Genomic DNA, 16,123 nt, shown 5'->3' on the forward strand with positions numbered 1-16,123 from the left:
CGTTGAGACCAAGTGGTGATATAGTGTTCATTTTATGTATCCAGAAAGTTTCAAGTTGTAACAATTTCTTCTCCCTATCACCACCCCGCTTGTTGATGGGGACATGATCAATTAATTTATACACTAAAGTGGATAGTGAATGTCGAAGATTCTTAAAATGGCGTGCTACGGGTTGGTCAATTTCCTTTCCCTCCAATGCTTGACGAATTGCAGTGCGGTGTTGAGCCATGCGAATCCTGGCAGTACAAGTGGTTTTCCCAATGTACATTAGTCCACAGGGACATCGGATCATGTATACCACATATTTAGATGTGCATGTTAATATATGCTTAATTGGGAAACATTTCCCCGAATGTGGATGTACAATGTCAGGGCCAGTTTCCATAAAACTGCATGTCGTACAGCCGGTACAGCGGTAACAACCCGGTCTCCTGGATAAAAAGTGCTGTTCAGTGTTGATGGAACCAAAGTTGATGTCATTGTGTACCAGCCAATCCTTTAGATTTTTGCCACGTTTGTAGCCCAGCACAATCTTTGAGTTTTTTAATGACTTAATGGAATTATCTGTGTTGATTATGGGCCAGAGACGTTTGGCTGCAGAATTGATAAATTTGCTGGCTGCACTGTGTTGATTAACAAATAACATTGTATCCCTTTTGTTTTTGTGGAGTGCCGGCCAGTTTTGTACTATATATATATATATATATATATATATATATATATATATATATATATAATCACGTTGTGATGCCAGTGATGCTAATGCTATTATTTATTTCAATAGAATATTTTTTCTACATGCGGGGGAAATACTGCCTGCCTTTCCATGTAGCAAATTAATACTGGACAGCTTTATTTTATCACTGAGATTGAGCTAGGACACATTGCCAACTCTAATCTCACATTCCATTTTTTGCCCCCACTGCAGTTTAACATGATTTTAATAAGGTGAAAAATTGCAGGCTCGAGCTGGATTTACGCCTAATTATAAGAGGCGCAGGCTGCGGGAGAGAGATCAGAAGATCTTGTTCCTGCTCATAAGCCTCCATAGCCTTAAACCAGTTTACACCATCTGAAGATGGTTTTCACTTTGTCTCAATACAAATTCTGGGTTGCAGTCATTAGTGCATTAAAAGATTATAACAGTTGCACTATGTATGCCCAAGCCAGTTCACACATATATGCATCTTCCAAGATTTGCCCAACAAAGCATTAAGGGCCTCATTCAGACCCACTTGCAAGCGGCTGTCCGCTCGCAAGTGGGTCGATGGTGTGCTCTGCGCATGCGCCAGACGCGACGAGCGAAGGACTTTCCTTCGCTCGTTGTGTCTGATCAAAGGGGGCGTGCTGTCGATGTTGATTGACAGCACGCCCCCTTTGGTGGGCGTGCCGGGGGCGTGCCTGCCAGACGGAGGCGTTCCCAAGGGAACGCCTACCGTCAGAAGCCGGCCCCACTGACATCACTAGTGATGTCAGTGGGAGTGATTTTGGCTCTGATAGAGCCAAAATCACTCCAGGGCTTGTGGTCGAAAAACCCAACCACAGGCTTCTGGTCGCACTGGCGATGGTCGCGATGGTCAAGACCATCGCGACCATCATCCTGCACGCTCGTATGTGCTGTGGGTGGTGACCCACAGCTATACGAGCGTCCAGGAGGACGCTCCATTTTTATGGAGGATGGCCCTCATTCAGAGCGAGCGCTCTGCTCTGAGCGTCCGGCTCTGAATGAGGGCCTAAGTCTGATCACTCAAGGCCGGTATAGTCACTCGGTCATCTGCCTTAGCCATATTTATCCTTTTTGTATCCCTTTTTCCTCCTAGTTCACTTTACAGCATCCTATCAAATTTATCTCACATAGGTGTCTATGTACTAAGCCTTGGAGAATGATAAAGTGCCAACCAATTAGCTCCTAACTGTCATTTTACAGGCTTTGTTTGAAAAATGGCAGTTAGGAGCTGATTGGTTGGTACTTTAGCTCTCTCCACTTTATTACTCTCCAAGGCTTAGTACATCTCCCCCATATTATTATTCCTCCTCCCCCTCAAAAAAAAGAGAAAATCTTTATTTCTTACAACACTATATTTCTTTGACTTTTCTCATGTTCTAATTAAAATGTTAGTATTATATGGCATAATATATCAGATACTGTTTAGTTTATTAGGATATGAGAACCCACATCAGAGTTCCATGATCAGCATAAGCAAACAGACCTACAACCTTATTCAGTTATACGGTCATGGATCATCTCTGTAACTTCCACATACATTACAAGCATTCATGTCTGTCTCTCTGTCCCCCAAGGTGTTTGTGGACACTAAGCTGCAATGTTTTCAGAGTTCATCTGAAAAATCATACACATGACAGAGTAGTATATATGATTCATGACATGTTCATGGCATGTAAGTGAAAGCTACTTTGAAGGCCTTTCTCATTATATAATTGATCCTGTTAAAATAATATTTAGATATGTTCTTTCCAAGTTACACAGGATCACTGCTATTTTATGACAGCTGAGAAAATGATATTGGTTGCTATGGGTAACACTTACTATTTGCCTAATGTTAGTAAAACTACCCCTCAGTGTGGTATCTTCAGCATTTACAATTAATTTCATGTGAAGAGCAGAACTTGTAAAAGATGTTTGAGAAGACTTGTTGGTTACACATTGGCAATGATCTCTCACTAATGTTGGCCACATACAGGCTGACACTGCCAGCTTGAACACCAAGTGCCAGGCTCAGATTTTTTACAGATGTGGTTGTAACTTGGCATTTGGGCACATGACCTTACCTGCCAACAGATGTCATCATTTAACAGGATGTTTGAGAGGCTAAACGTGAATGTTTTTAGGATCAACACAATACTAAGTTTGAATGATCTAAAAATGCTGAATGTATTAATAATAATCTCAAAATTATCTGAAAAATATGCATGCACAAGTTTTGTTTGTAGTCATGCTAGTGTGCTTAGTCCTATGTAATCTCCTGGTCCTCAGCACTGAAGGAGTTAATGTCACATTGGGAAACTGTCATCAAACAAAAGGAAAAACAACTTTGAAGTGACAGTTCCAGTTATTTTTCTGTCAGGATCAGGCTTAGAGTAAGTGACAGCTGTGTGTTTCCTATCGATTATGTGGCATCCCTATTTATCTGTACTGAGCAGAGAAACATGCACCTAACAGGCCACGCACAGCGGCTCCCAGTGCTGCTGTATCGTCTCTCTCCTCCAGGGAGCTGCTGATGAGCCCAGTCTGTACTTCTGAGTGACACAAGTGTGTCAGCTTCATATTTTATATCACACAGTAGTGAAACAAATGGTCTTCAAAATAAAACATATTCATATAATTTATCTGTAATAAATGGTCCTTGTTATACTGTTACTAACCAGAAGCTGCTATGACATAGGCTTTGGCTGTGCTTTCCAGAAAGACATATATGTTACAGTGCATAAGTATGGACTACTGTACTTCCACAGTGTACTCTATATATACAGAGGTCAGTGGCATTATTAGAGCATGTAATTGTTTGTGAATGTTAACATATGGGATGTAGGGACTGATTCAGAGGTGGACGCAGTTTAGATTTGGTTGTAACTGGGTGATGTTTTGTAGTCTGCACATGAGCCTGAGCCGCACTCCACATGTGTCGTGATGGTCTTGCGATACCGGTCATAGTGCAGCTTAGGATGCAGTTTGATTGACAGACTCAAAGCGTTTGAGGGTGTGATGAGCAGGTGCATATAACACGCAGTTGTGTTGCTGCCATTTTGTGGATGTACTGAAGTCAGCGACTGCATCTGCAAATGCAGAGTCACTGGCCTCACCAGCTCGTTTGTGGCGAACTTTCTGAGCAACCATAGGGTCGCTCTGATGTCCGATGGTCCAAACGATGTTGGGGATGTTCATCCGATGCTGCGTCTTTGGACGCATATGGTGGATCTGAGAACCCAGCAGTGGGCATCTCATTACAGAAGACGGCACCTGCAGCATTTGCATATGTTCCCAGATCCACAGCGACCAAGGATGCCACACCGACACGGGTTGCATCCACCTCTGCATCAGACCCATAGATCCTATACAATCAGCAGCAAGCCTCAGCAATAGCCTTAAGCATTATGCTTCTGCCACTTTACCAGCAGTTATGGTGATGAAAGCATCAGTCATTTTTCATTGTGTTACTATTAAGTGCGAGCAAGCAAAAAGCATTGTTATCTAAACGTCACAGGAAAACCTGACGCACAATGCTAATAACAGGCCCTTAAGACTAATTGAATAGGCCCCTAGAATCTACAGTTGGGGGTACTATCTGTCTATCTATCTATCTATCTATCTATCTATCTATCTATCTATCTATCTATCTATCTATCTATCTATCTATCTATCTATCTATATCTCTTTGCCCATACATATCCTACTGTATCCCTAATTTTCCTGAAGTTCTCCCAAAGTTTTACTAATGTGCATGATTTTTTGGTTAGCATTAGGTTGTGTTAGTTGTGCTGCTTTCTGACTATTCTTAGTCTTTTACTAAGTAGGAAGGAAGAGTGTAGGTGCATCAGGCCTACCAGACTTACCCCGGAGCAGATTCTCCCGATCAATGCAATTTGCCCTCCTTTCTGATCATTAGAGAGGAAAGGTCAGCCCTCATTATGTGCTCTACGTGTTCTTGAGCATTACACTAGCTTAGACACCTTATAACAGCACGTCTTTAACATGAATCTTCTGTTTCCTTATAAAACTAAAGCAACATATCACATTAAAGGATTTTTTTTATCCCTTTAAAGTTACGTTCAATTTTGGTATAATATAATTGTAATTTTTTTTTGCATTTGAATCTTATATTAAATACAACTGTAGTGAGGGCAGTCATACTAAATTAAAGCTATAACAATAGAGGGTAGGCATAATTTTCAAAACTTCTGCCAGAGCATATAATCTCACACGTATTGTATTTGACCTAAACCCAAACTGAAGAATTATATTTTGGGTTGGAGAGAGAGAGAGAGAGATAGAGAGAGAGAGAGAGAGAGAGAGAGATAAAGAGATTTTTATATTGGTAATATTAATACTGTAGGGTCTAGAGACTGTTAATTTAACCCAAAACCTTGAGAGAAAATGAATCCATCTTGTGCTGTCAGGCAGGTGAGAGAGCCACATGTTGGCCTTTACAGTCACTGAGGGACCACCCTCAATTGGGGTATGGCCAGAGTGCAGGTAAGTAAACTTTTTAAAACGTATTTTACCTAATTACAACTAAAAATAAAATTTTAGTTTTGGTTGAGATTAATCTGTAACATTATCCCTTTTCCTGTGGGGAAATTTCTAGATAAGAAGATTCTGCACACCATACTTACCTACTCACCCAGAAGTTGCGGGAGGCTCCCCAAGTATCCGGATCTCCTGGGGAGCAGATAAAAAAAGTCGGTAAGTATATTGCACACCCTACTATAAATAGTATAGATATTACAAGCCACTGCTGAGTTTTATAACCATAGCCTAAGACTGCATACCAAGTCCTTTTATACAGGTCATGGAAATCAGAGGTGACTTCTAATATTAGTAATAAAATATAATAAAGAGTGAATTATTCCTTATTCTATAAACCTTCTAATGGACACTGAAGTGATAACAATATGGATCACCTATATACAGTAAACAATTACATAACAACTCGCTGTTTATACAAAAAGTATATATAGTTTATATTTATACATATTTTAGCCTTCCATATGTATAGTATAACACACTATTTCCAGAGGACAAGATAAAAGAGGTATCTGTAATATACCACATGTAAGTACAGTCTGAAACAAATGAGGCCCAGGTCACTTGGGCTAACAGGTATAGCTTCCAAGCCATTTTGGCATTCATGAAGGATCAGACTAAAGCTGGGTACACACCAATACAATCACACATTCGATGCGATGGTTCGATCGACAATGCTCCCGTTTGGAAGTGCCGATCACAGTCCCGATACGCGTGTACACACATATACAATCCAAGGTGCACTGCCGAAATATCGCAAGCAAATGATTGTACCAGCGTACATACTTTCACGATTTCAGGCTGCGCTCACAGCGGGTGTACCTAAAATTAACATAATGGGCAGGATGGGGGTGTGATTATGAGACCCAAACAAACCTACGTGAACATTTTCAGATAGATTTCAAAGCAAAGGAAGGACGTATGCTTGTGTCCACTATCAACTGGAGTATTACACAGCCAAGCAAGTTGTGGAACTACACTGTCCAGCAAGCCAAGCCTTGCAGTATAGGTGGTGGGGTAAGGTTTTAAGGTAAAGGAAGGACATATGCTTGTGTCCACTATCAATTGCAGTACTACACAGCCCATCAAGTTGTGGAACTACACTGTCCAGCAAGCCAAGCCTTGCAGTATAGGTGGTGGGGTAAGGTTTTTAGGTAAAGGAAGGACGTATGCTTGTGTCCACTCACAAGCAGGTGGTGGGGTAAAGGGAAAAAAATGGAGAATATGTATATGAAGAGCAGCGTGGCACACAGAATGCTTCCTGAACTTCCCGAGTGCCCCCCCAGAGAGGCAGCCCCAGGTTTGGTGTACGCACGAACGGTCGCACAAACGGTGGAAGGCGCATACACACAGCACTTTCGGTACGACCAGGCCCTGTAGAATCGAATGAAAATTGAACAGCACAGAAGATGCGATCCTCCGATTCGACCAGTTTTCATCCGTCAAAACCGGATGGAACGTGCGTACACACTCTTTTGATATCGAACGAACAGAACAAAATCGAAAGAACGGCCCGACCATTTTATAGGTGTGTACCTAGCTTAAGAAAATACATTGGCAGCCAGGGAAATAGATACCATTGTCTCATGTGTGCGGAGAATACCCCAAATTAGTATATGTTTTTGATAATAAGATTTTTGCATGAACCCTTAGCAAAATATAAAAATACATAATTGCTATAAATACTCTGTTATACAGGGTTTCTTAGAGTACAAGATGGTATGGTCACACCTGCTTTGGCCACTTCATGAGCTATTGATCATTTTAAAACTTGTAAAACTGGGTTAAAGGTATATATTTACTTTTCAAATAGAATGTTGTTTACTGTACCATTGTCTATGAGGCAACAAATACTGCCCTACAAACCTTTATAGAAGTATATGTGACCATGCACCAAATGGAACAGAATTAAGGGATGGGTTCTGCAAACCCACTTCATGGTAATCGTCATCCCCATTATCAACATCACCACCACAACAATATTCATACATTGAACAGAAAATTGAAGTTGAAAAAATGATTACAGAATTCCACTAAGAACTTTACTGACCAACAACATGAAAAGATGAGCCCCAACCTTGTAAGTTAAATAAAATATGCATATTTGTGGAGCTGATTTTTTGGTCAGTGATCCTGAACAGCATGCACACATAAAAGGTATGTTGACTATGAGAGTATTAAAGGTTACCGATAGCTTCCAGGCCCAAGATCACAAAAAAGTATTATGCACTTTTTGTAAAACGCTTTCCTAATTTCCCAGTAATCCATTGTAGTCAATAGTAATGCCATGAAAATAAAATTAACATCAACACAAATCAAAAAAATTAATAAAAGTGGAGCTATCTAAATTATGGTACTAATAAAGTCACTTTTTATGTTAGTCCATATTCACAAACATAATTATAAAACTGGGGTAAATATACTAAGCAGAGCTTTTCAAAGCCTTTGGTGGTTTTGTCTACATGTGTTATGTATTTAATATTATTACCCCTTTAAATCCAGTGACTAAAACCACAGAAGATGCGCTGCTTAGTGAATTTAGTCCTCAGAGTTAAAATGATAAGTAATCTTAAATCTAGGATTGACTCGCATTACCCTCAAATTTTATACCACAATCTGTGAATGTGGTGCTTAATATTATTAGATAGGTACTTAATTTATGCAGCAAAGAAACATCTGCTTTCAAAATACTTTTATATGTCTCTTGTTTACTTAATTGTGGCAGCTACCTGTATGTTTTCCCATAAAATATATGAGGTGTAACTAAGAGTTCTAGAGATGTCATTTCTAATTTAGAGTAAAATCATCTTTGACATCTCACATAATTATAACAATGTAGTGTACAATACATTAAAGCTACTAATGTATTATGTTACTACTTACTGTTTACTAGTAATAATGATTCCTCAATGTGTTGCTGCATATTCCGAGCACCCCATATTACTTTAATAATAATAATAATAATAATAATAATAATAATAATACCAATAGCAACAGTTCATTTACATCATGTTAAAAGGTTCTCACTAATCTTCTGAACCTATGTTCAGAATCAAAATCTTTCCCCAATGACTAGTGAAGAAAGTTAAGGAAATCTTTTTTTAATCTCTTTAGTTGTATTAAGTTGTCAAATCTGACATATTAAATGTTGTCACAATTTTAAGTGTATCATATACGTCTAATCTGTTCAGTGGATGCCCGAAATAATGGCCTGTGTTGTAAGTAAAGAAAGGATCACTACAGCATGACTTTTTTTTTAATAGATGTTTCTGCAAGGTAGGATTTAGCATTTTCCCTTACTTAGTAAGAGAGGCTTGGGCTGCCCAATCACTGTGGTAACTGCCAGAAAAATCCCCCTGATGTTTGAAGAGGTCAGCTCACCAGGTCACTCACCCTGGCCTCTCCCTGAGCTAGGCTCGTCAGGCCACAGTCTGTAGTTAGTCTAAGTCTGGGTCTCGCCCTGCAAGGTCAACTAATCCAGCTCTGATATAATTTTTTTGAGTCAGTTCATGGCCTACTCCCACCAGGTGGCCTCCAAAATCGATTGTGACCTTTTGGCCTTGTCTAACAGAGGAATAGCATCCAACCTAGGAAAGGGTTTACACAGGCATGACAGTTTTCCGCTGAGCGTTATTAAGGATAGCACCAACTGGTTGAGAAAACAAGGATGTAGGTATAACGAGATGGGTGTACATCCCATAGCATTGCATTGTCCATTATGAAGATGGAAGATGTTTTATTTCTAGGACTTCATATAAAAGAATAATGATGTCTTTTCTAAAGCAAAACTTTTACAAAGCTTCAGAAGATGATCACCTTAGGACTAGTTATTCCATTAAAGTCTAGTTTAAAAATCTACAAAAATCCAGATAATGTATAATTAACCCGTTTTGGATTCTGCACAAAGGGAGTTTTAGAAATCTGTTGCTGAACACTAATATTATGATATAATTGAAGATGCATTGTGGGGACATAATTAATGCTGAAACGTGTGTGTAACAAAGTACTCTTAGCTTGTCAGCAAGTGAATCACTGGGCTCCTGGGTGGCTCTGTCCCTTCCCATTACTTGAACTTGACTTACTCTTCCGCATACAGATCCAAAGTTCAATTGAAAAGTTTAGTTGTGTGACTAATGTAACAAACTCTTCTTTGGGTTTGCGTGAGAAACATTGTATATTACCAAACACCCCCTCCAAGCAAAAGGTTAACAAATGCATTCATTTGAAGGATTCCAAATGGGTTTTGGATTGTTGTAAATAGCAGATGTAGTATAAAGTGTTGCTTATGACATGTATAGCTCCTAATTTTGTTATGAATTAGACATAATAAGGGAGAAATTCTAACTTTATTTTTGACCTGCAGAACGAAATTGGAAGGTTTCATGCACACCCCTGGTTAAAAACACACTTTTTTGGATTTTGTTTTTCATTGCATCTGTCCTGAAAATATAACTCCTATCCTATGTTTAAATATTTAACTACTAGTTCTCTAACTAAGTGTACATAGCACTTATCTGTACTGAATATCCCGCTATATTCGTGGGCCTACCAAAAGTAGTCCTATGTCTTCGACCGGTCCCTTCTGGTTCAATATAGCAAAAGATTTATATTTTTAAAATGGACCCATAGGGGTATATTTACTAAAGTGAGAGTTTTTAGAAGTGGAGATGTTGCCCATAGCAACCAATCATATGCAGGCAATTATCTTCTTGAAGGTGCGAGGTAAAATGTTAAGTAGAATCTGATTGGTTGCTATGGGCAACATCTCTACTTCTAAAAACTCTCACTTTAGTAAATATACCCCTAAGAGCCTATTTTGCACATAAACCCATAGCATATAAATAAAACAATAGTTGAGGAATTAGCTCATTAATTTGTTATATTTTGTTATGCTAATAAGAACCTGTCCCGACACCTGAGCAATACTAAATTGCTACAGTAGTTAAATATCCACCACCGCAACTCGTAGCGAGCTGGATACTTACTTGATATGGTCTTCACTCACAGCTATGATATCTCTGATTACATCAATTCCCCATTACCCCTCTCTGACCATCACCTCTATTTTAACTTATCCCTTTCTCCTTCTCCACTTCTGCCTCCTAAGGTTACCATCACTAAGTGTAACTTTAAGGCTGTTGACACCGTATTCTTTTCTTCCCTGCTTGACTCACTTGTCTAACCCATTATCTCTCTCTCCTGCCCTGAACAGGCCATTTCCCTTTACATTGTCTCCCTTACTTCTACTCTTGACTATGTTGCTCCGGCGACCACTACCCTCACAGAGACGCAGCTCAACCCTGGCACTCCAAATGCACCAGATGCCTGCAAAAGTGCTCACAAACGACAGTGAGGAAATTGCGTTCCTATGCAGACTTTCTCCCTTTCAAATGTATGCTCTCAACCTACAGTACCGCCCTCTCTCTCTCTAAACAGTTATATTTCATGAACCTTATCTCCTCCTAGCTCTCAAACCCCCGTCATCTCTTTGCCACTTTCAACTCCATCCTTTGCCCACCCCCTCCTCGCCTCACTATCTGTCTTTAACTTTCCATCCACTTCACATCTAGAATTGACTACATATGTTAGGACATCTCATCACACTAGACGCTCAGCACCCACCCCTTCCTCTCCCAGACCACCCCTTCCCATCCATTTTACCAACTCTGACATCTTTCTCCCCTGTATCTGGAGATGAAGTCCAGGGCTGTAGCTAGGGTAGTGTGGCCGGTGCCATCGCACAGGGCACCACAGGTCAGGGGGCACTGTTTGGGCCTGTCAAATTTCCATTTATTATCCTTCTCACTTGTAGCTTCCTCTTATTTCATCCCCAGCATCTCCTTGCCTCCTTTATCTCTTCCCTGGCCCATCCCCATGAGGCCATTCCCCTTTTTTGGATGCATTATGTCACTTTGAAAAATGAGGCGGGCGCCAATGCTCTTTCTAGCACAGGGCACCAAAAAGTCTAGTTACGGCTCTGATGAAGTCATAGCCCTCATCCAGTTCTCCTCTCCCCTTGACCCTATCCCCTTCCACCTCCACTGCTACCTCTCTCCTGATGCCTCTTCCCACTCCACTGAGCCTGCCTTAACGAAAGTCAGCAATGATTTCCTTACTGCCAAATCAAAGAGCCACTACTCTCTATTCATTCTTATCAACCTCTCTGCTGCTTTTGACACTGTGGACCACCCTCTCCTCTTACAGTCTGATGGATACTGCCCTCTCTTTTCAGTCATCCTACTACTCTGATTGCTTCTTCTCTATCTCCTCTCATGACTCCACTTTGCCCCATTTCCAGTAACAGTTGGTGTCCCCCAAGGTTCTGTTTTAGGACCTCTCCTATTCCCCTCTATGTCCTCTCTAGGTGAGCTCATCAGCTATTTTGGCCTCCAATATCATCTCTACACTGATTACACTCAGATCTACCTCTCCTCCCCTGATCTTTTGCCCTTTCTCCTCACTCATATCTCTAACTGTCTCTCAGCTATTTCTTCATGTATGTCCCAGCTCTTTCTTAATCTTAACATGTCTAAGACTGAGCTGTTCATATTTCCACCCTCCCACAAAACCTCACCTCCCACTATTTCATTATCTATTGGCAGCAAAACCATCTCCTCTAACCCCCAAGTGTGCTGTCTTGGAGTTATTTTTGATTCCTAGCTCTCCTTCAAACCACACATTCAGTACCTTTCACAGTTCTGTCGTTTCCACCTCAGAAATATGCCAAGGATAAGACCGTTTCTCACCCTCGAAGCAGCAAAGACTCTCATCCATTCACTAATCATCTCGAGATTGGACTACTGTAACCTCCTCCTATCTGGACTTCCTGACTCCCACCTCTCTCCACTCCAGTCAGGCCTCAATGCTGCTGCCCGGCTCATCTTCCTTTCCAAACATACTTCATCTGCCTCCCCTCTCTTGCAAGCCCTTCACTGGCTCCCCTTCCCTTTCAGAACCCAAGTCAAGCTTCTCACACTTACTTACAAAGACCTATTCCTCTCCCTGTTACAACTCTGACCTTATCTAAATTCACACTCCCGTCTGCCCACTTTGCTCCACAAATACTTGCAGCCTCTCTTGCCAACTAACTACTTCCTCCCACTCCCACCTCCAAGATTTTGCCTGTGCTGCTCCCTACGTCTGGAATTCTCTCCCTCTCCCAGACACCACCTCTCTACTAAACTCTCTGTCCGCCCCTCCCCATTAGATTGTACGCTCTAATAAGCAGTGCCCTCTTCCCTCATGTGCTTCTCCTTTCCTTACACTATCTTATACTCCCTACAACAGCACCTAACTTTGGTTGCTGCCGCCCTGCTGCTTATTTTAGTGTTATGATCGCGGATTCAGCAATGTTTATAAACCATGTCCCTGCCCTGAATTGTTTTGTACTGTAAGTCACTGTTTTCTTGTTTGGTCATTTGTAAGGCGCTGTAGAACCCTTGTGGTGACAAAATAATAAAGGATGATAATAATATTAATAAATATTAATAATAATAATTAATTCAGATGTGTCCCATGCAAACCAGAAGAAAGATGCATGTGCATCTGTAAGATGGTATGTCACTTGCTGGTGCTGGAACCCTGTTGTAAAATACACACTGATGATGATCAACAGCTGATTCTGATTGCATGTGTGCACCTACATTCTTTCCACTGATACTATAATTAGTACCGATAGTCTGCTGCAATCTATCCATATCATTAATTAGACATTTGCATTTGGTCCATGCGGGGGAAGCCATTTGTTTCTTTAAAGGAGAAGACAACAGATATTTGTACATTTAATTGTACTTTATTAGTACTTTAATGTAGTATATGCATCTGTATTTTAATGTACTTTTTCATCACAGAGATTCTTCTGAATACGACAAAAATACACAGCTATTATCAAGCACACAACATTTCGATGCAAATGCAGAATTTTTTCATTTGACTCTGAATCAACCCTTAAATGTGTAATATTCTACACTAATTGAAATATATGTACATATATAGATGGATGGGGTAGTGGACCATATCCCCTGTGTTTATATAAGGTGAATTGCATAGCCCCGTCCCTTACACCGGCACCCTGGACCTCCTCCTCTGATATCTCCTGGTGGAGATCAGCAATAGTAGTCATGTTTCACACATAAATGTTATTTTTGTTTTACAAAAAAAGAAAAAAATATTTTTTAAATTGCTTTTCTTGCATTCAGGAGGTCTTCACTTGACTGACTGAATAATTAAAAAAATGTATAGCCATGAGCACTTTAAACACTTCAAAATTGATTTCACACAGATCAAATACATAAATAAGTACTATAATTTGTCCTTATATCCTTGAGAAATGACTAATCATTATCTGTGGAGCATTTGAAGACAGCAAATCACATGAGGTTCACAGTTCTGGTGACTGTCATCAGTATCATCTGTTATTTGCACCTTCCCCTGAGCACCCACAAATATTAGGCTTACTCACATGTAAATGCATGTTGTTCCCTCTTCATAATTTAGCAAATACTTCCTTACTGAACTGTAACACTCTTATCCCACCACTCTTTATTAGTCTCGGAACAATGCAAATCTACAGGGATGCACATGTATGTGCCCACTGTTCTGGGCATGTGCAAGGTAAATGTACACATCAATACACTGCCATCTGGTTTAGTGCTCACTCAGCATCAGGCCCATTGCTGGGGCAAAGGCAACATTTCTACAGAAGACTTTCCCTGCTTCACCAACGGAATGGCCATAACAAGTGTGCAAGGAATGTGGCTATCATTTTAGACAGTGATAGTTCACTGCCTAGCCCAGTGGCTCCCAAACTGGGTGCTGTGGCACCCTCATGTGCCGCGGGGTACTTGCAGGGGTGCCACGGGTTGGTGATCCTGTAACAAATCAATTTATGGTTAATATGATAGGCAGAACTAGTGCTGGTGCCTGCCAATAATAGAATATATGGGCAGACAGAAGTACAGCCCTGTCCACCACCAAATAACTGCATCAAAGGATAACGGATAAGCACAATTTACGTCATTTAATCATTTTTGCTGAATTTCTCAGTAAGGAACGTTTGGCCCAGGGTGGCATGAAAAAAATACTGATACTCTATGGTGCCGTGATTCAAGAAACTTTGGGATCCACTGGTCTATCCCTTTGCTATTGCCTAAATATGTGCAAAACTGAGTGCACTAGTGTTAGGTACATGCAGCTCAACTCCACAAGCAAAACAGTATGAAGCAGGATATACTGTACATACCAATTTTCCTTAAAGTAGGGACAATGTGAGCAAGACAGTCACCCACTAGAACCAGGATATGTTCTTGTAGCTTTCACTACTTGCTTCTGTTTATGCCTTAAGCTCAGTTGCTGCTTTCTTGATGCTGGAATGTTGGGGCCCTATTTGGTAAAAAGAGAGATACTGTACATGAAATATGGAAAGCTTACCAATGACTCTAAGCCTTCCCCCCCATCCACTGATTTAATAGTGATGTCGCAACCCAAATTGCAATATGACTTACTGTTTTCCATGTTCTATATGTTGCAGAGGCAGACCCTTCTCATGCTGACTCCACACGGAATGGTCCACATGTCAGGTGATTTGGACAAAGGAGATGAGCGTATGTCCTGAAGATGTTCCACCCACATTCAATAAAAAATATTAGAATATAAAAAGTTCCAGACACTCTTCTGATGCAATTTCTTAATGGGCAATATTCAACCCAAATGGATCCAATTTCAATTCAAGCGTGGTAAACTAAAGTTTGATGACATAGAGGGCCTGACTAAGAGATGGTCGCACTACCTATGTTCACATAGTTTAGCAAATGTTTGCAATTGGGCATGCGTGAAATATCTGAAAAACTCCTATGGCATATGCATCCCATCGTGTGTACGCACAAAGTCGCAGTTGCAATTTATATGCACAGTATCAGAAATTTTGTGGAATAGTTCAGGGTGTTTTTGGGCAGTGACTGGGAGGTTGCTAGTAATAGCAGTGCCATGGGCATGTCAGTGTAAACGGCATAGGTGACCTTAGTTGGAAGGAGAAACTGCACCTGCCATAGAGCTGGTGCAAGCTTTTATGGTGTGACCATTGGTGGCATCTAAAGATACACCAATGGCGTTACATCATGTATAGACGTTTAAAGTGGGCGACTCAGTCTCACATTCAGACACAAGCTTGTACACCAGGGGAAGGGCTGGGTCTAGCATTAGCATAAAGTCAAAGATGCGACTAAAGGCACACATCCACTAGACGATTAAATTGAGTGATTGAACAATAACAATATCGTTATTGTTCAATAATAGTTTAAAAATCGTTTGCAGATTGTTAAAAAAATTTCTAAAACGACCAGCGATGTGCGCTCCAGCTAGTCGTTTAGACATCTATCATCGGACAAATATGTTGTATAACCCGACGATAATGTCAGGTTCAGCTTGTACGGGGATGATTGATGTGCCTACACTGAACGACTGCTCATTTAGTGTAGGCACATCACAGACTGACAAACGACTGCACGATTACAAAGTCGTAATCGTGCAGTCCTTTGCCTGTCTTCTAGTGGATGTGTGCCTTAGGAGACCGACGTGCTGTCAGTGTAGAAAACAAGGGAAAGGCAGGCACTTGCAGAATACACCAGAGGGACAGCCGATCAGGACAATCTGTGGCTGTAGTAAAAGTCCTTACCTGGCAGCAGCTTCCTACTCAGTAGTTGAGATGAACCTATCTAGATAACCAAGTCCTGCAATATGATTCATTAGCTGGGACTGGATGTAATCAGGATCCGAGCGCTCCGGATACTGATGGTTACAATACCAACAGTGGCATCCCGACGGTCACAATACCGATGGTAAAGATTAGGGATAGGGTTAGGG

The 16,123-nt window shown here is 40.8% G+C and overlaps 1 long non-coding RNA gene across 2 annotated transcripts in view; it reads left to right on the forward strand.

Moving 5' to 3' along the window:
- The window catches only part of LOC148538783 (uncharacterized), a 117,387-nt gene extending 102,464 nt beyond the window's left edge, over positions 1–14,923 (forward strand). For both annotated transcript variants that reach the window (XR_015871706.1, XR_015871708.1), the window contains 2 exons: positions 5,325–5,422; positions 14,793–14,923. This is a non-coding gene — a long non-coding RNA (uncharacterized LOC148538783). The remainder of the gene's footprint in view (positions 1–5,324; positions 5,423–14,792) is intronic.
- The last annotated feature ends 1,200 nt before the right edge of the window (positions 14,924–16,123 follow it).

Source organism: Taudactylus pleione, unplaced genomic scaffold (genome assembly GCF_031769625.1).
Source record: "Taudactylus pleione unplaced genomic scaffold, aTauple2 ptg000037l, whole genome shotgun sequence".
Classification (NCBI taxonomy): Eukaryota; Metazoa; Chordata; class Amphibia; order Anura; family Myobatrachidae; genus Taudactylus; species Taudactylus pleione.